General features: G+C 41.5%; 1 protein-coding gene across 5 annotated transcripts in view; it reads left to right on the top strand.

Annotated features, from left to right (window-relative positions):
* Positions 1–14,562: 14,562 nt before the first annotated feature.
* LOC129820755 (interleukin-1 receptor accessory protein-like 1-B) overlaps positions 14,563–26,620 on the top strand; it is a 473,510-nt gene continuing 461,452 nt past the window's right edge. For 3 of the 5 annotated variants that reach the window (XM_055877698.1, XM_055877697.1, XM_055877696.1), the window contains exon 1: positions 14,564–15,537. The gene's annotated coding sequence lies outside the window, so the exon portion shown is untranslated. Of the gene's footprint in view, positions 15,538–26,620 lie in introns of all 5 variants that reach the window. The other 2 variants (XM_055877695.1, XM_055877694.1) reach the window with 1 other exon arrangement.

Genomic DNA, 26,620 nt, shown 5'->3' with positions numbered 1-26,620 from the left:
ACCCACAAACAAACAGTGAGAACAGCCTACCTAAATATGGTTCAGGAAATAAGGAAATAATAAATAAGGAAACAAAGGAAATAAGGTCAGGAACGTGACAGTACCCCCACCCCCCCCCCCCCCCCAAGGTGCGGACTCCCCACGTCCCCATAGTTAATCCCCGCTTCCGTGGCCTCCTCCTAATGGCTACCCACCATATTAACCCCACTGGATTAAGGGGCAGCACCGGACTGAGGGGCAGCACCGGACTGAGGGGCAGCACCGGACTGAGGGGCAGCTCCGGACTGAGGGGCAGCTCCGGACTGAGTGACGGCTCTGGCAGGTCATGGCTGGCTGACGGCTCTGGCAGGTCATGGCTGGCTGACGGCACTGGCAGGTCATGGCTGGCTGACGGCACTGGCAGGTCATGGCTGGCTGACGGCACTGGCAGGTCATGGCTGGCTGACGGCTCTGGCAGGTCATGGCTGGCTGACGGCTCTGGCAGGTCATAGCTGTCGGGCGGCTCTGGCTGCTCCTGTCTGGCGGGCGGCTCTGGCTGCTCCTGTCTGGCGGGCGGCTCTGGCTGCTCCTGTCTGGCGGGCGGCTCTGGCTGCTCCTGTCTGGCGGGCGGCTCTGGCTGCTCCTGTCTGGCGGACGGCTCTAGCGGCTCCTGACTGACGGACGGCTCTAGCGGCTCCTGACTGACGGGCGGCTTTGAAGGCTCAGGACAGACGGGCAGCTTTGAAGGCTCAGGACAGACGGGCAGTTCAGACGGCGCTGGGCAGACAGATAGCGCAGATGGCACTGGGCAGACGGGAGGTGCAGGCGGCTTTGGGCAGACGGGCAGTGCAGGCGACACTGGGCAGACGGGCAGTGGGTAGACGGCAGACTCTGGCCGGCTGAGGCGCACAGTAGGCCTGGTGCGTAGTGCCGGAACTGGTGGTACCGGGCTAAAGACACGCACCTCAAGGTGAGTGCAGGGAGCAGCAACAGGGTGCACAGGGCTCTGGAGACGCACAGGAGTCTTGGTGCATGGTGTAGGCACTGGTGGTAATGGGCTGGAGACACGCACCACAGGGCTAGTGCGTGGTGGAGGAACAGGGCTCTGGAGACGCACAGGAAGCCTGGTGCGTGGTGTTGGCACTGGTGGTACTGGGCTGGGGCAGGGAGGTGGCGCCAGATATACCGGACCGTGCAGGCGTACTGGCTCCCTTGAGCACTGAGCCTGCCCAACCTTTCCTGGTTGAATGCTCCCCGTAGCCCGACCAGTGCGGGGAGGTGGAATAACCCGCACTGGGCTGTGTTGGCGAACCGGGGACGCCATGCGTAAAGCTGGTGCCATGTATGCCGGCCCGAGGATGTATGCCGGCCAGCCATGTAGCAGCCATGTATGCTGGTGCCATGTATGCTGGTGCCATGTATGCCGGCCGGCCATGTATGCCGGCCAGCTCACTTCCTGACCAACTAAACAAAGACAAAACAAAGGAAATAAGGTCAGGAACGTGACAGTAACGCTTTTACAACATACATAGAAGTGCGCTGGTTATCAAGGGGCAAAAATATTGACACGTTTTTTTGAATTGAGAGACTAGCTTAAAGTTTTCTTTCCTGACTATAATTTTCACTTGTCTGACTGCTTGAATGATGTCGAGTTTCTCACACGACTGGCCTATCTGGGTGATGTTTTTTCTCGCCTGAATGATCTGAATCTAGGATTACAGGGACTCTCCGCAACTATATTCAATGTGCGGGACAAAATTAAGGCTATGAATAAGAAATCTTTCCATCATTATATGATTTTTTGTGTGCAAATGAAGTCAAGCTTACGGACAATGTCAAATGTGATATAGCGAAGCTCCTGATTGTCACGCCCTGATCTGTTTCACCTGTCTTTGTGATTGTCTCCACCCACCTCCAGGTGTCTCCTGATTTCCCCATTGGTGTATTTATCCCGGTGTTTCCTGTCTCTCTGTGCCAGTTCGTCTTGTTTTACCAAGTCATCCAGCGTTTCTCCTAACTCCTATTTTTCCCAGTCTCTCTGGGATGCCGCTAACGGGATCGATATGACAACAGCCAGTGAAAGTGCAGGGCGCCAAATTCAAACAACAGAAATCTCGTAATTAAAATTCCTCAAACATACATGTGTCTTATATCATTTTAACGGTAATCTTGTTGTTAATCCCACCAAAGTGTACGATTTCAAATATGCTTTTCAGCGAAAGCACTACAAACGATTATGTTAGGTCACCACCAAACCACAATAAGCACAGCCATTTTTCCAGCGAAATATAGCAGTCACAAAAAGCAGAAATAGAGATAAAATGACTCACTAATCTTTGATGATCTTCATCAGATGACACTCATAGAACTTCATGTTACACAATACATGCATGTTCTGTTTGATAAAGTTCATATTTATATCAAAAAATCTGAGTTTACATTGGCGCGTTACATTCACTAGTTCCAAAAACATCAAGTGATTTTGCAAAGCCACATCGTTTCAACCGAAATACTCACCATAAATGTAGATGATGATACAAGTTATACACATGTAATTATAGATATACCTCTCCTTAACGCAACTGCTGTGTCAGATTTCAAAAAATGTTTACGGAAAAAGCAAACCATGCAATAATCTGAGACGGCGCTCAAAACAATAGCCAAATTAGCCGTCATGTTGGAGTCAACAGAAACCAGAAAATACATGATAAGTGTTTCCCTACCTTTGATGAACTTCATCAGAATGCAGTCCTAGCAATCCCAGGTCCACAATAAATGCTTGATTTGTTCGATAATGTCCGTTATTTATGTCCAATTAGCTACTTTGGTTAGCACGTTTGGTAAACAATTCCAAAGTCACAAAGCGCGTCCACTATAACGTGACGAAATGTCCAAAAGTTCCATAACTTCTTCTTAATAGGGGGCGCTATTTTCACTTTGGGAAAAAATCGTGCCCAAATTAAACGGCCTCGTACTCTGTTCTAGATCATACAATATGCATATTATTAGTACTATTGGATAGAAAACACTCTGAAGTTTCTAAAACTCTTTGAATTATATCTGTGAATAAAACAGAACTCATTTGGCAGCAAACTTCCAAACAGGAAGTGAAAAATTCTGAAAATGGGGCTCTGTGTCAGGGCCTGCCTATTCAACTGGCTTATATTTATGGATCTGTATGCACTTCATACGCCTTCCACTAGATGTCAACAGGCAGTAGAATGTTGAATGGGGTGTCTAGCTTGATGTGAGACCGAATGAGAGCTTTTGGAGTGACAGGTCCGCTCTTTTGGCAGTATTCAACTGCGCACCAGGGAACCTCACATTGTCTTCTGAAATGCGTTAGGTATACACAACGAAATGCTCCGGCTCTGATTTTATTGGATACATACGAGAAAAACATCCTAAAGTAGGATTTCCAACCGAGTTTGACCAGTTTATTCGACGTTTATTGTGACTTTTGGAATTTTTCGTTCCATGCGCTAAGATTTCTTGGACATGTGCCCTCCACATGGCTAGCCAAAGTTGCTAATTCGACAGAAGAAATGGACATTCTAAAACAAAACAACGATTTATTCTGGAACTAGGACTCCTTGCACAACATTCTGATGGAAGATCATCAAAAGTAAGAGAATATTTTTGATGTTATTTCGTAATTTTGTGGTTTGTGTTGGCTCCAACAAGGCGGAGAATTGTTGGGCGCTGTCTCACAATATTGCATGCTGTACATTGTACTAAAGTTATTTTTTTTTAAATCTAACACAGCGGTTGCATTAAGAACAGTGTATCTTTCATTTGCTGTACAACATGTATTTTTTCGTAAAGTTTATGATGAGTTTTTTGGTTAGATTACGTGACTGTCCAAAATTTCTCCAGACAAATTGGTGCATCATGGCTACGTATTCACAATGTAAAACCACGATTTGTACCTCTAAATATGCACATTTTCAAACAAAACATAAATGTATTGTATAACATGATGTTATAAGACTGTCATCTGATGAAGTTGTCCAAAGGTTAGTGATTCATTTTATCTCTATTTGTGGGTTTTGTGAAAGCTATGTTGGCGGTGAATAAATGGCGTTGTGTGTTTGGCTATTGTGGGGAGCTAATATAAATATCTATTGTGTTTTCGCTGTAAAACACTTAAAAAATCGGAAATCGTGGCTGGATTCACAAGATGTTTATCTTTCATTTGCTGTACAACATGTATTTTTCATAAATGTTTTATGATGAGTATTTATGTATTTCACGTTGCTCTCTGTAATATTCTGGCTGTTTTGGTGCTATTTGTGATGGTGGCTGCAATGTAAAACTACGATTTATACCTCTAAATATGCACATTTTCGAACAAAACATAAATGTATTGTATAACATGATGTTATAAGACTGTCATCTGATGAAGTTGTTCAAAGGTTAGTGATTAATTTTATCTCTATTTGTGGGTTTTGTGAAAGCTATGTTGGCGGTGAAAACATGGTGAAAACATGTTGTTGTGTGTTTGGCTATTGTGGTGAGCTAATATAAATATATATTGTGTTTTCGCTGTAAAACATTTTAAAAATCAGAAATGATGGCTGGATTAACAAGATGTTTATCTTTCATTTGCTGTATTGGACTTGTGATTTCATGAAATTATATTATATGATATCCCTGTGGCGCTAGGCTAGGCTATGCTAGTCAGCTTTTTTGATGAGGAGGATCCCGGATCCGGGAGAGAGAAGCGGTAGAGGTTCCATAACAGTCAGTAGAAACATGTCAAACGATGTACTGAATCAATCTTTAGAATGTTGTTAACATACATCTTGAATAACGTTCCAACCGGAGAATTAGATTGACTTCAGTTGAGCGATGGAACGGAGCTGCCTATCACGTGAACGTGCGTGGTCAAAGCATGGTCAGCTCGTGGCAGTGGTGACTAATTCCTGTCTCCTTCGGCCCCCCTTCATATTAGAGTCATCAGACAAAGTTCTATTGACTGTTGACATCTAGTGGAAGCCGTATGAAGTGAAAACTCATCAATATCTCGCTGTAATTTCAATGAGAGCTTGGTTGAAAATCTGCCACCCCAGAAAAAATCCAAACAGGAAGTGGAACTTCTTAGGTTTTTGCCTGCCATATGAGTTCTGTCATACTCACAGACATAATTCAAACAGTTTTAGAAACTCCAGAGTATTTTCTATCCAATACTAATGATAATATGCAAATATTAGCAACTATGAGTGAGGAGCAGGCCGTTTACTCTGGGCACCTCTGTGCACCTTTCATCCAAGCTACTCAATACTGCCCCTGCAGCCATAAGAAGTTAAACTGAGTGAGTTTGATGCGCAATTACGCAAGTACTTTCCCGAAACGGATGACACAAACAACTGGATTCGTTATCCCTTTCATGCCCTGCCTCCAGTCCATTTACCGGTATCTGAACAAGAGAGACACATCAAAATTGCAACAAACGGTTCTGTGAAAATTGAACTTAATCAGAAACTACTGCCAGATTTCTGGATTGGGCTGAGCTCAGAGTATCCTGCCTTGGTAAATCGTGCTGTTATGACACTGATGCACTTTGCAACCATGTACCTATGTGAGAGTGGATTCTCGGCCCTCACTAGCATGAAAACCAAATACAGGCTCAGACTGAGTCTCTCTCCAATACAACCAACATTGCAGAGTTATGTGCATCCTTTCAAGCACACCCTTCTCATTAACCTGTGGTGAGTTATTCACAATTTTCGATGAACAAATAAGGTTTTATATGTAAGGTGGCTAAATAAAGAGCACAATTATTGATTATTATAATATCATTATTTGTGCCCTGGTCCTATAAGAGCTCGTTTTCACTTCCCACGAGCCGGGTTGTGACAAAAACTCACACTAATTTTTATGTTTAATAAATGTATTGTATAGTGTGTGTGTGGCAGGCTTACAATGATGGCAAAAAACAACATCTGAGAGTGCGTTGACCCTGGTGCTAGAGGGGGTACAGCTGGAGGTTGAATGTTTGAAGGGGTACGGGACTATAACAAGTTGGGGAACCACTGCTCTAGGGCAACGGTGTCTAGATGGAATTTGTATTTGTGGTCCTGGCGACTGGACCTTTTTTGGAACACCATTATTTGTGTCTTACTGATATTTACTGTCAGAGCCCAGGTCTGATAGAATCTGTGCAGAAGATCTAGGTGCTGTTGTAGGCCCTCCTTGGTTGGGGACAGAAGCACCAGATCATCAGCAAACAGACATTTGACTTCAGATTCTAGTAAGGTGAGGTCGGGTGCTGCAGACTGTTCTAGTGCCCTCGCCAACTCATCGATATATATGTTGAAGAGGGTGGGGCTTAAGCTGCATCCCTGTCTCACCCCACGGCCAAGTGTAAAGAAATGTGTGTGTTTTTTGCCAATTTTAACCACACATTTGTTGTTTGTGTACATGGATTTCATAATGTCGTAAGTTTTTCCCCCAACACCACTTTCCATCAATTTGTTTAGCAGACCCTCGAGTCAAAATCTTTTTTGAAATCAACAAAGCATTAGAAGTGTTTCTCCCTTCCTTTCTCTCTCCCTCACACACTGTCTCTTCCCTCCATCCCTTTGGACCCTGCAGTATGGATCCTACTCTGTTCTTTTGATTAAAGGGATTGGCCGGCTTTCCGTTCGGGAATAGTCAGGAATGCTCCAATGATGCTCCCGGAACGCAGCCTTTTGATTGGCTGCTTGATGTATAATTCAGGATTCGATGTGAGACCTTAATAAGACTGGCTAATGATGTTGACAAGTGCCTCCAAGTTCCCTCCACATACACATAAACACAAATACACACACAAGCAAACGAACACGCTCACAAACACACATCGCAACACACAGGGAGACAAGAACAAACAGCCACACACTCATATCCGCACACACGCACATACAGACTCACACACGTTTCTTTATAGCAGTTTCAGCCATATTCCCAGCCGTTCCATTCCTCCCCCTCCCTCATGGAAGTATTCAGTAGGTTCTCATGGGGGTTGGGTTCAGTTGGGTGGAGCATTGGGAAATGAGCTATGTAAGAAGAACATCCAGTTCCCTGCTGAAATATTCAGTATTGCTGTAAAGTGTTAGATAGATATATGGGGTAAAAACAGGACTGCAGTAAAGTGTTAGATAGATATATGGGGTAAAAACAGGACTGCAGTAAAGTGTTGGATAGACAGATGGGCTAAAGACAGGTCTGTAATATGGCATAGTGGTATCTCTAAATAGCAGTAGGTGACAGTTGCTGTGCAACCAGATACATTTTCAAGCCCTCTCCCATTGAACAGCATATTCATGCCCTCTCTCCCATTGAACAGCATATTCATGCCCTCTCTCCCATTGAACAGCATATTCATGCCCTCTCTCCCATTGAACAGCATATTCATGCCCTCTCTCCCATTGAACAGCATATTCATGCCCTCTCTCCCATTGAACAGCATATTCATGCCCTCTCTCCCATTGAACAGCATATTCATGCCCTCTCTCCCATTGAACAGCATATTCATGCCCTCTCTCCCATTGAACAGCATATTCATGCCCTCTCTCCCATTGAACAGCATATTCATGCCCTCTCTCCCATTGAACAGCATATTCATGCCCTCTCTCCCATTGAACAGCATATTCATGCCTTCTCTCCCATTGAACAGCATATTCATGCCCTCTCTCCCATTGAACAGCATATTCCTGCCCTCTCCCATTGAACAGCATATTCATGCCTTCTCTCCCATTGAACAGCATATTCATGCCCTCTCTCCCATTGAACAGCATATTCATGCCCTCTCTCCCATTGAACAGCATATTCATGCCCTCTCTCCCATTGAACAGCATATTCATGCCCTCTCTCCCATTGAAAAACATATTCATGCCTTCTCTCCCATTGAACAGCATATTCATGCCCTCTCTCCCATTGAACAGCATTTGACCTGAGTACTCTTGTGGGTTCTCCATGCTGGTTCTGACTAAAAATGTGCAGTTGTGAAGTGGGTATGAGTACTTGAGGAAAACAGTTTTGACCAATAATCAGTTCAAAGTGGATATATTGAGTTTGGTGGTGTGTGTATGGACACAGAGTGTCACATAGACTATGTATTGAGAGTGTTTTCAGAAGCACTCCTCTCTGCCTATGCTCTGGGTGGCAGGTAGTCCAGAGCATTGGGCCAGTTAGAGCATTGGGCCAGTAACCGAAAGGTTGCTGGTTTGAATAGCTGAGCCGACAAGATGAAGAAATCTGTCAATGTTCCCTTGAAGAAGGCACTCAACCTAATTTGGTGTATATGAAGGTATATATGTTTGTTATTATGGGCCAAGCTGGTTGAGAGAATGCCAAGAGTGTGCGAAGCTGTCATCAAGGCAAAGGGTGACTATTTGAAGAATCTCAAATATTACATATATTTTGATTTGTTACTACTTTTTTGGTTACCACATGATTCCATGTGTTATTTCATAGTGTTTATGTCTTCACTGTTATTCTACAATGTAGAAAATAGTAAAATACAGAAAAACCATTGAATGAGTATGTGTTCTAAAACTTTTTACCAGTCGTGTAGCTGTATAAGTTCCTGAAACCTTGTTGTTATAGAATGACACAGGCCAATTATTTTCCTGGTTTTATTGTCGATTCACCTGATTGTATTGGCAAAATATTTGTTGAGGAAACTGATGAGGAAATTATATCATCTCTGCAATTACAGAGAGTTCATAAACTGCTGTCACGGGTACTGCTTGGCAACTATTTGACAACCGCTTGGCATCAATGTGGCACCACCAAACTGCAGATTTCATAAACCCTGCAATCAGTCTGCACTCTCTGTGGAACATTTGCCTGTGTGTGTGTGTGTGTGTGTGTGTGTGTGTGTGTGTGTGTGTGTGTGTGTGTGTGTGTGTGTGTGTGTGTGTGTGTGTGTGTGTGTGTGTGTGTGTGTGTGTGTGTGTGTGTGTGTGTGTGTGTGTGTGTGTGTGTGTGTGTGTGTGTGTGTGTGTGTGTGTGTGTGTGAGCGAGAGAGAGAAAGAAAGAGGACAGGGGATACTGTAATGTTGTTTTAGGAGAAAAGGGTAGTGTTTGTAGTAAGGACTCTTTATTTCTGTATAATGTGTTTCCTGAAGCACCCACTGCTGTGATATTCTAGGCTATTTAAATGTTCATTTGGAAAATGAATGTGCCTTTAATGGGAAACAAATATTTCCGCCTAGTTTGGCGTATGTGTGTTTGACCCCCCAAAAATATGTTTCTTCAAGATATAGATTTGACAAAACAATATTACTCTCTCTTTGATATTCTAACTTTTTGAGGAACTCTTCACACACACCGTTTAAAACCTGTTTGGGGTGCAAGCCCGAAATCGGAACGAAAATGACAACAGCTGCAGGGCGCGAAATTCAAAATCTATTTTTTAAAAATATTTAACTTTCACACATTAACAAGTCCAATACAGCATTTGAAAGATAAACATCTTGTCAATCCAGCCAACATGTCCGATTTTTTAAATGTTTTACAGAGAAAACACCACATATATTTATGTTAGCTCACCACCAAATACAAAAGTGGACAGACACGTATGAATATGATTATGATGTATGAATTATGATTCAAGTAGCATGCACAAGCCAACCGAAATAAACTAAAACCAACCTAAAGAACCCAGAAAAAACTACCTCAGATGACAGTCATATAACATGTTACACAATAAATCTATGTTTTGTTCATAAAAAGTGCATATTTTAGCTATAAATCAGTTTTACATTGATGCTACCATAAATGCTACCACATAGCTACAGCCTGAATCCAGACGGGAGTAGCCAGAGAAAATACATACACCAACGTCGACTACTAATTACACCTCATAAAACATTTCAGAAAAACATATGGTGGATAGCTAATGAAAGACAGATATCGTGTGAATAAAGCCAATATTTCCGATTTTTGAAGTGTTTTACAGCGAAAACACAATATATCGTTATATTAGCTAACAACATAAGCTAGCATAAGGCAGCACTAGCATAAGTCAAGCGCTAGCCTAGCACAGTTAGCAGAGTTAGCATAGCACAGTTCGACAGATATATGAAAAAGCATCCCAAATTGGGTCCTTATCTTTGTTGATATTCCATCAGAATGTTGTAACGGGGTCCAATGTCCAGTAGAGTCTTTAGTTGGGTTCCAGAACGAACTATTTCCCTCTTTGGTTAGCAAGCACAATAGCATTGCGGCGCTAACCTCTCCTTCTTCAAAAAATTCTTCCAAAACATCACGTCTAAAGTCCAGAATAAATTGCAATAATATAATTAAAGTATATTGAAAAAACATACTTTAGGATGATTTTGTGACATGTATCAAATAATATCGAAGTCAGAGATCATATTCACCGTTATCGACCTTCTTCCAGAAGCCGAGACCAAATTATGCTTCGCGGCCGGAATTTTTTTTTAACTGCGCAGGTCTTACAAGAAGGTGTGTTATTCAGTCCATGGACGAGATATTCGACTGCTTTCAATTCTCACTTCCGCATTACAGCCTGATGAAGGCGTGTGACGTGTTTCTACGGTCCTAAGTCTAATGGCCTTTTATAGACAAGGTCTTAAAGAGACACATCGCATTTTGGAAATCTCAATTCGGCTGGGAAAATGGCTGTAAAAATATTTCTGTTCGACTTAGAGAAACAATTCAAACCTTTTTAGAAACTATAGACTGTTATCTATCCAACAGTAGTAAATATATGCATATTGTAAAATAAAAAGTTTCTTAGGAGGCCGTTTGAAAATGTGCACATATTTTCCAGTTTTTTCAATATTCAGCTTGCAGCCCAAACAGGTTAAACTTTCTACAGTTTCTAGAGGGATAAGACAAGGGGTGAGAGTAAGGGGAGCGGTAGAAGGGGAGAGGTGAAAAATAGTGAAAGTGAGGCAGTGAGAGAGGAAGTCGGAAGCCAAGTCAGGGAAAGAGAGAGGAGTTAAGAGTTAGGAGCTAGGAGACAGGAGGTAGGATGTATAGGAGGTACTGTAGGAGTTAGGAGGCAGGGGGTAGGAGGTAGAGGAGGTTGGAGTTATAGGAGGCTGGAGTTATAGGAGGTAGGAGTTATAGGAGTTATAGGAGGTAGGAGTTAAAGGAGGTAGGAGTTGTAGGAGTTATAGGAGGTAGGAGTTATAGGAGGTAGGAGTTGTAGGAGTTATAGGAGGTTGGAGTTATAGGAGGTTGGAGTTGTAGGAGTTATATGAGGTAGGAGTTATAGGAGGTAGGAGTTATAGGAGTTATAGGAGGTAGGAGTTAAAGGAGGTAGGAGTTGTAGGAGTTATAGGAGGTAGGAGTTATAGGAGGTAGGAGTTGTAGGAGTTATAGGGGGTAGGAGTTAGAGGAGGTAGCAATTATATATGAGGTAGGAGTTGTAGGAGTTGTAGTAGTTATAGAAGGTAGGAGGTGTATGAGGAGTAGGAGGTAGGATAAGTAGAAGGTAGGAGGTAGGAGGTAGGATATAGAAAGTAGCGGGTTTCAGTTATAGGAGGTAGGAGTTATAGGAGGTAGGATGCAGAATGCTATGGTAGGAGTATTCTAGTAGTTGAGGCTTTCTGAGCATCAGCATGACACAGACATGAGAGGAGAGAGAAAATAGACAAGCTGTGAGCAGCACTGTGAAGTGAATAGTGTTTCATGGTGATAGGCAGGTGAAGAGGAGGACCCCTATACTGTATCTAGCTTGTTTATATGTTTCCTGTCTGATGAATGCCTATAGGCCTACTGTCAGGTACCTACTTAAACTACAACAGGAACTGTGGAGAAGGAGTATCCGCTGCAAGGTTTCTGAGCCGAGGCTATAGAGTGATTACACAAGCCAACTCTTTACCTTAGAACACACTGGAGATGGCCTCCCCAGTGGGGAGGTGGTCTAAGGCACTGCATCGCAGTGCTAGCTGTGCCACTAGAGATTCCGGGTTTGAGTCCAGGCTCTGTTGCAGCCGGCCGCAACGGGAAGACTCATGGGGTGGCGCACAATTGGCCCAGCATCGCCTGGGTTAGGGGAGGGTTTGGCCAGCATGGATGCCCTTGTCCCTTCGCGCACAAGCGACTCCTGTGACGGGCCGGACACAGTGCACGCCGAGACAGTCGCCAGGTGTACGGTGTTTCCTCTGACAACTTCCGGGTTAAGTGGGCATTGTGTCAAGAAACAGTGTGGCTTGGTTGGGTTGTGTTTCGGAGGACACACGGCTCTCGGCCTTCACCTCTCCCGAGTCCGTACGGGAATTGCAGCGATGAGACAAGACTAACTACCAATTGGATACCACGAAATTGGGGAGAAAACAAAATACAGTTAAAAAAAATGTAAGCACACAAAAAAATAACACACTGGAGAGTGGTTACAACAAGCCAACCCTTTACCTTAGAACACACTGGAGAGTGGTTACACAAGCCAACCCTTTACCTTAGAACACACTGGAGAGTGGTTACACAAGCCAACCCTTTACCTTAGAACACACTGGAGAGTGGTTACATAAGCCAACCCTTTACCTTAGAACCCACTGGAGAGTGGTTACAACAAGCCAACCCTTTACCTTAGAACACACTGGAGAGTGGTTACACAAGCCAACCCTTTACCTTAGAACACACTGGAGAGTGATTACAACAAGCCAACCCTTTACCTTAGAACACACTGGAGAGTGGTTACACAAGCCAACCCTTTACCTTAGAACACACCGGAGAGTGGTTACAACAAGCCAACCCTTTACCTTAGAACACACTGGAGAGTGGTTACACAAGCCAACCCTTTACCTTAGAACACACTGGAGAGTGGTTACACAAGCCCACCCTATACCTTAGAACACACTGGAGAGTGGTTACACAAGCCAACCCTTTACCTTAGAACACACTGGAGAGTGGTTACACAAGCCAACCCTTTACCTTAGAACACACTGGAGAGTGGTTACACAAGCCAACCCTTTACCTTAGAACACACTGGAGAGTGGTTACACAAGCCAATCCTTTACCTCAGAACACACTGGAGAGTGGTTACAACAAGCCAACCCTTTACCTTAGAACACACTGGAGAGTGGTTACACAAGCCAACCCTTTACCTTAGAACACACTGGAGAGTGGTTACACAAGCCAACCCTTTACCTTAGAACACACTGGAGAGTGGTTACAACAAGCCAATCCTTTACCTTAGAACACACTGGAGAGTGGTTACACAAGCCAACCCTTTACCTTAGAACACACTGGAGAGTGGTTACACAAGCCAACCCTTTACCTTAGAACACACTGGAGAGTGGTTACACAAGCCAACCCTTTACCTTAGAACACACTGGAGAGTGGTTACAACAAGCCAACCCTTTACCTTAGAACACACTGGAGAGTGGTTACAACAAGCCAACCCTTTACCTTAGAACACACTGGAGAGTGGTTACACAAGCCAACCCTTTACCTTAGAACACACCGGAGAGTGGTTACAACAAGCCAACCCTTTACCTTAGAACACACTGGAGAGTGGTTACACAAGCCAACCCTTTACCTTAGAACACACTGGAGAGACCGGCATGTTAATGTTCTAACTGGACACTTTCGGAGTAAGCACTTTTCCTCCTATTTCAGAAAGAGTGTGTGTGTGTGTGTGTGTGTGTGTGTGTGTGTGTGTGTGTGTGTGTGTGTGTGTGTGTGTGTGTGTGTGTGTGTGTGTGTGTGTGTGTGTGTGTGTGTGTGTGTGTGTGTGTGTGTGTGTGTGTGTGGAGGTCTCCTCTATGGTAGCCTTTCTTCCCTCCTAAGCCCCCTAATCAATATTCGACTCACTCACTGTGGTTCAACCACTGCCTTGACAGGGCAAAGTCCTGAGGAAACACACACACACACGCGCACACACGCGCACACACACGCACACACACACACACACACACACACACACACACACACACACACACACACACACACACACACACACACACACACACACACACACAGATTATTGCTGTTGGTCCCACCATTTATTTATATATAAATATATATATATTTTGTATGTATATACATATATATTTGATTTTTATTTTTCGATATGTATACTTTGACAATGTAAGTAATAATGAACTTGCCATGTCAATAAAGTCAATTGAATTGAATTGAATTGAGAGAGAACTTGGCACACTGCATATTCCACTGCATGTCGGAATTGAATCAGATGCCTTTAGATTTCACAGCAGTTATGTTAACCTTGCTGTATTTGTGCAATTGGTCAAACTAGGCAAGATGTGTCAGGAAATAGTTTTATACTTCTGTGTGTGACTAGGCTACTGCACAAAGCATGCCTTAAATAACATTCAGTGCTTTATTTTGATCCATAGAGCAAGACATACCAATGACATTCCAGATGTCAGTTGACAATGCCATTTCCCATTCCAAATGCCTACCATAGTCTACTCTACAACTTTATATAAATTGAAAAACTCTAGACTATTGGCTAGTATGAATAGTTCTAGACTTGTATAGTTTAGCTAACATCTATTTCATTTACTGGCCTCGTGACCACCTTGGTCTGTGGAACGCAGGCGCGCGCCAAACGCCTTTCTGCATCTTGATAGCGCGAGCTTCCCTCTCTGCTATCCTCTTCCTCGCGCAGAGTCTGCGATGTGTTGGCGGGCAGGAAGAAACTAGCGCCTCTAGATCTCTCTCTCTCTCTCTCTCTCTCTCTCTCTCTCTCTCTCTCTCTCTCTCTCTCTCCGCAGGTGGCAAGCTCACCACCTGCCCCCCTTCCGTTATCGAGTTTAATTGTAATAATTTCGCCTTGAGCTTTACAAGACCACGGATTGTTTTATCCTCTTAAAATCAGTTAGGCTACCCGCTCAACACCGCGACAGAATGCAGGTATCGCCGAGGCGCTTGTTGAACGCGGTAGCGCACCACGTGGGAAGGCACTAGGACCGGGGAGAGTTCCCCCTCAGCTAGGCAGACAATGAGCATCGCATCCACATAGCCGGGCTGTGGAGGAAACCCCCATCGTATCTGTCAATATAGGATACTTGCGATTATATCTATACATGCAGCCTCGTGGCGCAGCATAGTGGAGTGCGCGCCAGTGCGTTTGGGATGGTCGGGCACCCTTGGGAGAATTCCTGACCAAACCTTTTGGCGCAAAGCAAGTAGTCCAGTTTAGGTGGGAGTTCAATGGGCTACACGCTTCCATTTCCCGCCCCCACCCCCTCTTCGTTTTATATGTCATTTTTTGCCTTTTATTTTGTATTTGGCCATAATCATTTTAGCTTTTTTTTTTCACAATTCCCTGTTTTCTACATCTTAGTCTCGCGCGAGACAATTCACGTATGTTTTTGTGGGAAAGCATGGCACTTTCTTCATTCATTTGAGAAGAGAACAAGATTCACATCTTTCTCTTTGGATTAAACCGCTGTTTAAACCGCGGCTGTCGCCTGAAAGGGTGATCTGGTTGAAATACTTTTCTTCAGTGGCACCCTGATACTCCATGGAAACGTTTTCTCTCTGGCTGGTCCGTCGCTGTGATGTCCAAAGCTTTCCCCACTGACTGACAAACGCGATCGGACCATTTTGGAAACCCATTTGAAGGTAAGCACATTTCCCTTCAGCTCTCTGCTCTGTCTTGTTGCAGGCAGCCTTCCGCTCCAAACGTTTGTTAAAGTTGATTGGCCCTTTTTTAAGTTGTTACTTCGTTTGATTGCGGCAATGCATTGATGGATCTGGCTTCCAATAGACGGTGTAATTCTATAGGAAGTTGCAGCAGTTATTCTGAAAGCATTTCAACAAATCACAGTATGTATCCAAGAGGGACGCGCATGGCCAGTCTGTGACCGTCTTGACTGTGACGGACCGGGGAATGGTTGTGTGAAGTTGAGCACCTGCCGCTGTTGCAGCACAGACTGTAATTAGCAGGCTACACGGGGGGAAATGGGGAGAACTGGGTGGTTCAGAACAAACATACAGACGTTCAGACTGTGTAATAGGTTACTGCTTTCTCTGGTTGCTAAGGAGACTTCCCGTTTGTTGTTTTCTTAGAGAAGCCCTTATACAATGCCTACCATCATTAATGTGGTGGTGGATGCAGGTTGCTATGGCTTATAGAAGAGCTCAAGTGTGGTGATGGTAGAGGAGCCTATAGAGGAAAAGCTGCAGTGCAGTCTCACATATTGGCCCACCGGTTTAGGGAAGCTCAGTGAGAGGATTTAGATAAAGGTGTAAACGAAGCGGAAGCTTTTTCCCTGTTGGTTAACCATATGCTAAATCATAGCTTTTGGTATTGTATACTAACGGTGCACGTTTCAGGCAGTTACAAGCTTTTTTTTTGTTTCACCAGAGCAATATTAACTTTTTTTTCTCAATGGGATTTAGTCTCTCTCTCTCTCTGTGAGCTTGTGTCCTTGTGCGCTTCCATGTCCATGTTATGTATGTGTGGTGCGTGTAAACGTGTGTGTGGGTTGCGCCAGTCAGAGAGACAGAGAGAGATACTGCACAGCTGTACCGCCGTTAATTAACTGGCAATAAAAATGCATGGACTAGGCTACTTGCTCTTTTTATTTTGATGGCAATATGCAGCTTACCGGGTGAATAGGCTATCACTTAGCCCGTATTCGAATTGGGTATGGTTTATGTGGTGTGATTATGTGGTCGACAATTTTCCTAAATAATTGGGTGCCTTCCTGTCAGCGTTCTGCTGCTGTATAATAGCCTAGATGGTGGTTGTGTACAGTATATGTAGTGAGGGCTGTGTACATTCCGCTCGGTCGTTTACCAACCTCCTTCACACAGCGAGTCGCGGTGTGGATAAGCCTGCCCCTAGGGAAAAAATTGCGCAACCCCGGGGGTTTGGAGGGGGGGGGGGGGGGGGGGCGTGCAAACGGGAGACATATGACGCAGGGATAAGGGTGGTTGATTGATGATGATCCTATTTCGGGAAGTGCGTCTCGATTAGAATGAATGGCGAGCCTCGCGACTGAATACCCAATAGGCTACCGAGCCTCGCCAAACCCAACGGTCCTCAGACAGACGCAAACCCCAGGCGTTATCACTGTATTCATGTTTGTTATAATGTTATTGCTGTTGATTCGTGTCATGAGTGCCACATTTGAAGAGGAGCGCAGTGAATCAAATTAATATGATATATCATGCAGTGTGGGCTATACACATTGCATAATCAAAACAAACAAGAAATATCTCGAAATGTAATCGAGTATAGCCCAGGCTACGTCCTACTTTTCCAATAATGTTTAGGATGTGCCCAGATTACCAGTCATGTGAGAAATCCCATTCCGAGAAAGCTAGAGAACGTTAAGCAGATCAGACAGCGCTTTTAGTGAGTAGCTGACCGGCCTACCCAGCCGTGCTCGTCTTAATGTGCCAGAGGCTAGTTGGAGCTGGTCCATGTCTCACATTCAATCTCTCTCTCTCTTTCTCTCACTCACTCTCTCGCACGCGCGCCAATGTTGCCCTATTCTTTCACATTTTCAACTGGAATATTTATTGTGGAGTTTAAGGCCATATTTATAAATTAAATGGAAATATGGATGTCTATAATGCAGTAATATAGATTACTCGAAATCTTTAGCACAAATGCCCTGCACTTTTTGCGTGGCCTGCGTCACAGCTTGGTGCTGAAATGGATAGCTCCTTCTCGCTGGCTTACGCTCAGACCGGGGTAGTGACACAGCAGGTCACAACCGTTCACACAACAACGATCAATGAAAGACACTGACTCAGCCAATCCAATGGAAGAGTTATTGTACACCACAAACGTGTCACTTTATGTGGTGTGTCCTACAGGAGGCATAATGAGATCTGTTTATAGCAGGGGTATTTAACATTTTATTTCACAGGGACCCCTCCGAGGCAAACCTGCGACCCAGGGACCCCATCATATGTCAGCAAAACACAGGGATGCTGTAATATGTTTTACAGTATTACAAACTTACAGTATTAAGCTGGCAACTGTGGTGCCAGTATAATGCTGAACATTTACAGGGTAATACCTACAGTAATATACAAATATTTTACAGTACTAAGCAGCATTGCAGGTTGTCTTTAGAAGACAGCTCCCTGAAATGTAATATTGTAAGAAAAACAATATGTGTAAATATATATATATACATATATATATATATTTCTTCAAATTCATAACATGAATTTCACATGAATTGCACTTTAACCACAAAGAACAGTATTTGAAAAGAGCAACATGACATTTCCAGATAGCAGGAAAGAGAGAGAGATACAGTGATAAGAACATTGACAAAAACTGGCCAATAATGTACTTCACCATACACAAACCCATTCATCAGAATAGGTCATTCTTCAAAATACTGGACAAAAAAAACACTCAAAACAGATCAATAAAAAATAGAAAAACAACAGTCAGACAAGGAGAAACGTTTACATAAAACTATAACAAGAACTGCTTGCCTGCCTGTCATTTAGAGAGAAACCAGAGAGAGATCAAGAGAGAGAGGAATGCTGGATAGAGAAGAGCAGGCAGGGCTAGACTGGAGCCAGACAGGCACGCTACTGCAGGCCAACACAGGCTCCAGGATGGTGCTAGCCGAGCATCTGCTGACCTGACCCCCGTGGCAGGATTTCTGAAAGAATGAGAGATGCAAACAAGTCTCGAATAAATCTATGTGGCGTGCAGATTATCACCCCAATCCTTGAAACTTTGGTCCTCCTTAGCTCTGATATGTCAACTAGGACAAACATGGAAATAGAAAGAACGGAAAGAGAGAGATTGCTATTACTATCACTACTACTATCAATACTATTAGTATTACTATAACTATTACTATTACTATAACTATTACTATCACTACTACTATCAATACTACTACTATTACTATTACTATAACTAGTACTATAACTATTACTATCACTACTACTATCAATACTACTACTATTACTATAACTATTACTATCACTACTACTATCAATACTATTACTATAACTATTACTATCACTACTATTATCAATACTACTACTATTACCATAACTATTACTATCCCTACTACTATCAATACTACTACTATTACTATAACTATTACTATCACTACTACTATCAATACTACTACTATTACTATAACTATTACGATCACTACTACTATCAATACTACTACTATTACTATAACTATTACTATAACTATTACTATAACTACTACTATCAATACTACTACTATTACTATTACTATAACTATTACTATAACTATTACTATCACTACTACTATCAATACTACTACTATTACTATAACTATTACTATCACTACTATTATCAATACTACTACTATTACCATAACTATTACTATCCCTACTACTATCAATACTACTACTATTACTATAACTATTACTATCACTACTACTATCAATACTACTACTATTACTATAAGTATTACTATCACTACTACTATCAATACTGCTACTATTACTATAACTATTACTATCACTACTACTATCAATACTACTACTATTACTATTACTATAACTATTACTATAACTATTACTATCACCACTACTATCACTACTACAACTATTACTATCACTACTACTATCAATACTACTACTATTACGATTACTATCACTACTACTATCAATACTACTACTATTACTATTACTATAACTATTACTATAACTATTACTATCACCACTACTATCACTACTACAACTATTACTATCACTACTACTATCAGTACTACTACTAGTACTATTAATATAACTATTACTATCGCTACTACTACCAATACTACTACTATAACTATTACTATCACTACTACTATCAATACTACTACTATAACTATTACTATCACTACTACTATCAATACTACTACTATTACTATAACTATTACTATCACTACTACTATCAATACAAATACTATTACTATTACTATTACTCTAACTGTTACTATTATTATCACTACTACTATCAATACTAACAATATTACTACTACTATAACTATTACTATAACTGTTACTATTATTATCACTACTACTATCAATACTAATACTACTACTATAATTATTACTATAACTGCTACTATCAGTACTACTATCAATACTACTACTATTACTATAACTATTACTATCACTACTACTATTAATACTACTACTATTACTATAACTATTACTATAACTATTACTATCACTACTACTATCAATACTACTGCTATTACTATAACTATTACTATCACCACTACTATCACTACTACAACTATTACTATCACTACTACTATCAGTACTACTACTAGTACTATTATTATAACTATTACTATCACTACTACTATCAATACTATTACTATTACTATAACTATTACTATCACTACTACTATCAATACTACTACTATTACTATAACTATTACTATCACTACTACTATCAATACTACTACTATTACTATAACTATTACTATCACTGCTACTATCAATACTGCTACTATTACTATAACTATTACTATCGCTACTACTATTACTATTACTATAACTCTTACTATAACTATTACTATCACCACTACTATCACTACTACAACTATTACTATCACTACTACTATCAATACTACTACTATTACGATTACTATAACTATTACTATCACTACTACTATCAGTACTACTACTAGTACTATTAATATAACTATTACTATAACTATTACTATCACTACTACTACCAATACTACTACAAATACTATCACTACTACTACCAATACTACTACTATTACTATAACTATTACTATCACTACTACTATCAATACTACTACTATTACTATTACTATAACTATTCCTATCACTACTACTATCAATACAAATACTATTACTATAACTATTACTATACCTGTTACTATTATTATCACTACTACTATTAATACTACTACTATTACTACTACTATACTTATTACTATAACTGTTACTATTATTATCACTACTACTATCAATACTAATACTACTACTATAATTATTACTATAACTGTTACTATCACCACTACTATCAATACTACTACTATTACTATTGCTATAACTATTACTATAACTGTTACTATTATTTATTATTATCACTACTACTATCAATACTACTAATATTACTATTACTATTACTGCTACTATCAATACTACTACTACAACTATTACTACTACTTTCACTATCACTACTAATATCAATACTACTAATAATACTATTACTATTACTATCGCTATCACTACTACTATCAATACTACTACTATTACATGACTATTACTATAACTATTACTATCACTATTACTATCAATACTACTACTATTACTATTACTATTACTGTTACTATCACTACTACTATCAATACTACTACCATTATTGTTGCTATTACTTTTACTATTACTATTACTTGCTGGGTAAAAAGGTAGATGACAACTGACAAATGAAGTTTCTGTGTTCATCAGGTGTGTGTGTTTGTGTACTTACATGTTGGAGTTTTTCCACTCCAACTCCTTCAGGTCTGCGAGGAAGCGTGTGACATGGGTCTTGCAGCTCACTCCTTCTTTTGCTGTGCCTTTTGTAACGATGTACGCTGAAAGCCGGGAAGAAAATTCAGGGAGTGAATACGTTTAATAAATAAAAGAACAAAACAAGAAACACGAACAGCGCACTGACATAGAACAGGAACACTGACGACTGGGGAAGAAACCAAAGGGAGTGACATACTGTACGCACTAGATACCACTAGATACTCTACGTACCACTTTACTATCTTTCTGTTCCACCTTAAATCAAATAATTGTATTATCAAGCATGATCCGCCTTGGGGTGTCCGGCAAAGGAATTTGCGCCTCGACATCAATCCGACTTGCAGTGACCTAAAATCACAAAACATTCATTAAAAAAAGATTCAAATCATGTGTAATAGTACAGTATAAACATAATTAATCATATATACACTTTATAGGAATAAAACAACTATTCCTTGCATCTGCCAAGAGGAACAGATATTCCTCCTTCTCTTTGAAGTGGGTCATCAACAAAAGAATGGCAGCAGTGGCTGTGACATCGTCATTGCCTCTGATGTTACGGGCGATTTCATTCAGCAGGCACTGGATCTGTCTCTACTTGGTCTTTTGTCTTTTAAAAAAGTTGACAATTATCTCACACTTGTTCAGGAGAGCTTGAGTAAGGCGACTGTCAATCTCAATGCCAGTATTGAAGTGGTTGCAGAGCCATAACTTGGTGAAAATGAAGGGGCCTTTGTTCCTGGAGGTCACTGACTCTTGGAGGACAAGTGTTGATCATGTGCTGTTGATAAGTGTATGTCAGCTTCATCAGGTCCTCCACTTCTCTCTTGTCTGCACCTCTGGGGCCCACACAGCAGAAAATGTTTGCCATCGCCTGTCTCTTGTTTTACAGGGAGTCGTGGGGTTTCTTTCTCTGCAAGGTACTGTGGTTGCTAGTTGATGCAGTCATATCTGTCGACATTGGTTCTTGCTGTTTTTGCCTGTCCGCTGATGTCCCTTCCCTCTTCATTGCTCCTCTTGGGTCTACTGATGCTATCTAAAGTGCGGTAACAATTTATCGGCTCCACTCTGGACTTAATCTTAGTGAACAGAAGGTGGTACCCACTGGCAAGTGGTTCTCCTTCCTCAGTCAGGTCTTCAAAAGTCTTTGGGTACTGCGTTACAATGGATTTTGCAATTTCACTGTATACAGCCTTGTTGGGATTGGGGCAGTGCTCACGCATGGCGTCGACAGTCTCCCTCACCATCTGCCACCTACCTTCCGTTTCTGCCCTATTTCTTTGGGTAATGGCCTGCTTGAGGCTGGAGGGCATCCTCTGCCACTTCCAGCTACCAGCCAGCCTGCAATTGGAAAATTACACTACCCCCAGCCACCAAATTGCATGCACTCACCTGAAGAGCTATCAAGCTATATCATGCAACTCATGCCAACCACACAATCTCAATAAAAACATGTGTAACATATCAGTCTGTGCTAATTAATTTAATTCATTAATAAGGATAACAATAGCAGGGGGAGTATTCCACTACACTTCTGCTAAGTCACACACACCCCCAGACTGAATAGAGCTAACCAGAGATATTTAGAGAAAGGTGTCCAATGGAGTTCCCCATCTCAGAGCTAGCTGACGTTAGTAAGACCAATTCCCCTTTTATCTGAGATGACTCTCATGCCAACTACAGAATCCCTGAAAAATGATACATTTTTCAAAATGTCAGTCTGTGCCTGTTGACAAACTAAAAGTGCATTCGACCTAGCTAAACGCTCACTACCTCTCTAGGCGGACAGTCTTTTTGTCCGGTGTAGCCTACGACCACTTTGCCACTAATACCATAACGTTAGCAACATGCCACCCATGTAATATGCCCACCGGTTGAGTAACCTATCCAAAGAAACCTACATCATATGGATTTCTGCATGTTGTTAATGCTAAAATGATAATATCTATAGCTACAATATCACTGATTATTTTACCAGCAAGGGAGATCAACGCAACAGACCGACGTGTCAACTTGGCTAGGTAACATAATCCAAACAAGCTAGCTAGCTAACGTAGCTAGCTAATAGTAGCTTAGTTAAGAAAACCTGCAGTAGGTAGTTCTATTAAAATGTGTCTATATAATATATGGAATTAGTACAAACAGTGCATTCGTAAAGTATTCAGACAACATGACTTTTTCCAAATGTTGTTACTGTCATGACGAGGCCCTTTCTGGGTATAGATCATGGCTTCCCCCTATCTCTCTCTCTCTCCTACACCCAGGTTCTGTTATCTCAGGTTGTAAATTCCTGGCGGAGACTCTGTCTCCCTTTTCATGCAGAGAGAGACCACAGAGTGAACAAAGGATTTCACATGGCCGAACTCCTAAATCCACAAAATGGGGAAATTGAACTATATGTCCACTTGTGAGAATGTGTGAATGGTCCGTGGACACTTAAGGGACAGTTATGTTGAGTGTGTTTCATTTGGTGACATCACGAAGGACAGGAAACTGTCACAAGAATTTAGCTATCTCAATGGTTGAACTCAACTATCACTCAAGCTTTGTCTATTTCCCAGAGGTCATAAATCTCCGGTTAAGAACACAATCTTTTTATAGCACACACACACACACACACAAATGAACTCACATCAGTAGAAACTCCACCTCTCTTTAGGTGGGCTGTATTTTACTACATCTGTTATTGTTGTTGTTTTTACTACATCTGTTACTGTTGTTGTTGTTACTACATCTGTTACTGTTGTTGTTTTCACTACATCTGTTACTGTTGTTGTTTTTACTACATCTGTTACTGTTGTTGTTACTACATCTGTTACTGTTGTTGTTACTACATCTGTTACTGTTGTTTTTACTACATCTGTTACTGTTGTTTTTACTACATCTGTTACTGTTGTTGTTTTTACTACATCTGTTACTGTTGTTTTTACTACATCTGTTACTGTTGTTGTTTTCACTACATCTGTTACTGTTGTTGTTTTCACTACATCTGTTACTGTTGTTGTTTTTACTACATCTGTTACTGTTGTTGTTTTTACTACATCTGTTACTGTTGTTGTTTTTACTACATCTGTTACTGTTGTTGTTGTTTTTACTACATCTGTTACTGTTGTTGTTTTTACTACATCTGTTACTGTTGTTGTTACTACATCTGTTACTGTTGTTGTTTTTACTACATTTGTTATTGTTGTTGTTTTTACTACATTTGTTATTGTTGTTGTTTTTACTACATCTGTTACTGTTGTTTTTACTACATCTGTTACTGTTGTTGTTTTTACTACATCTGTTACTGTTGTTGTTACTACATCTGTTACTGTTGTTGTTTTTACTACATTTGTTACTGTTGTTGTTTTTACTACATCTGTTACTGTTGTTGTTTTCACTACATCTGTTACTGTTGTTGTTTTTACTACATCTGTTACTGTTGTTGTTTTTACTACATCTGTCTTGTCAGAGGATCTAGGTTCGGGTCTATCTGGATGTTAATGCTAACTTTATATTATGTATTCTTCACCTTCCTTTTGGTCACGCTTGTCCATGGTAATCAGCCAATTAGCTTCTCCTTTGTTTATCCTTATATTACATCCTTTTAAGTCCCAGATGGCTTCTCCCATCCTCTGATGATGGGTCCATCCACAGAGTGCCATTTCTGGTAGTGGTCTAGTTCTCTTAATTGAGAGGGACCTCTGAACTTCTGTGTCCGTTATTGTTTGGGATGGAATGGGTATGCTAATCCTATTTTTTTTCCAAAGGAGATTTAGTAGAAACTTGTTTTCTGACCCTACTTCTGACATACTCTATAGTTGTAGGTGGGTCTACTACCATGTTTCCTGGGTTTGCTGCTGTTGCTGTCAAGGCCATTTTACCACTCTTCAGTTGTTTTGGTTTCCACTGTCTGTCAGGGAGACCATCTGAGGGCAGAGAAGTCGACGGTAGGGAAATCTCCTTCCCATCTATCTGCCATTGTTTCTCCATCCCCTTGGACAGCGTCTCCGTCAGGGGTATCTGCCAGAGTAGGTATGTCATCAGAAGCAACAGGCATGTCACTCCTCCCCATCCCTGGACTCTCTGGATCTTCAGGCCAGTGTATCTGTTGACTATTGGGAGTTGCGCCGTGATCCTTGTCTCCTTCCGTTTCCTCCAGGCTCCTGCCTGGTGTATCAGTATCCTCTGCTTCCTCATGGCTTGATGGTCACTCACCGATCTCCTCCGGAACTCTGGTACAGTGGTTTTAAATGGAACCACATAGTGCTTCCTTTCACCTGGACAGCTGTTGGTGTTGCTAGGACCATGTCGTAGGGACCCACTCGCCTTGGCTCGTTCCACTTCCTCCGGAACACTCGGATGTAGACATGGTCCCCTGGGATCACTGGACGTGGAACCTCTGGTCCTGGTTCAGGTTTTGGCCTTCTTCCCGTGAGGTTTTCAAACTCAGAGACTTATGGCATCTTTTCTATGATGACACCATACACAATCTTATTTCCATCTCTCATCACACCTCCACTTTCTCCTTCTTGTTCCTAAGAGAGTGAAAGCATAAGACTTAGAAACCACGAAAAACACAAAACATAACAGTATTAACAATGTGGTAAGCTATGCATAATTATATATTCATGAAAATCAAAGTCTGAGACCATGACAATTCCCACTCTCTCTTCACTAGACTCTATGCCTCCAGGATACATTTCTGTTGGACTCCACAAAAATGAAGGCCCTAAAAAGCCTCCTCATGCTTTCGTCCAGTCTTCCCCTTTCTGGCCCCAGGTTCCAGGAGGTGTTTCCAAGCCATGTCATTTTCACTTTGTTCCCCATCTCCTTCATTGCCACTTAATAGACACATCACTTGATAGGCAAGTGCATATCCCTAATCAATGCTTCATCCTCTTGAGGTAACTCAGCACTGTACATGCTCTCACATTGATGCCTTCAAACTGTTGTTTAGAGTACAAATACCCCAACATCTATCCTCTTTTATATGATGCATTAATAGAGAAAAAGTCTATATATAGTGTGTGCAAATGAGTTAAGATAAGGGAGGTAGGCAATAAATAGGCCATAGTGGTGAAATAATAAAAATGTAGCAATTAAACAGTGGAGTGATAGAAGTGCAAAAGATCCAATTTGTAAGTCGCTCTGGATAAGAGCGTCTGCTAAATGACTTAAATGTAAATGTAAATGTAATGAATGTGCAAGT

Source organism: Salvelinus fontinalis, chromosome 23 (assembly GCF_029448725.1).
Source record: "Salvelinus fontinalis isolate EN_2023a chromosome 23, ASM2944872v1, whole genome shotgun sequence".
In the NCBI taxonomy this organism is placed as follows: domain Eukaryota; kingdom Metazoa; phylum Chordata; class Actinopteri; order Salmoniformes; family Salmonidae; genus Salvelinus; species Salvelinus fontinalis.
Note: the sequence above shows the minus strand (reverse complement) of the source record. Positions and strands in the feature narration are given on the sequence as shown.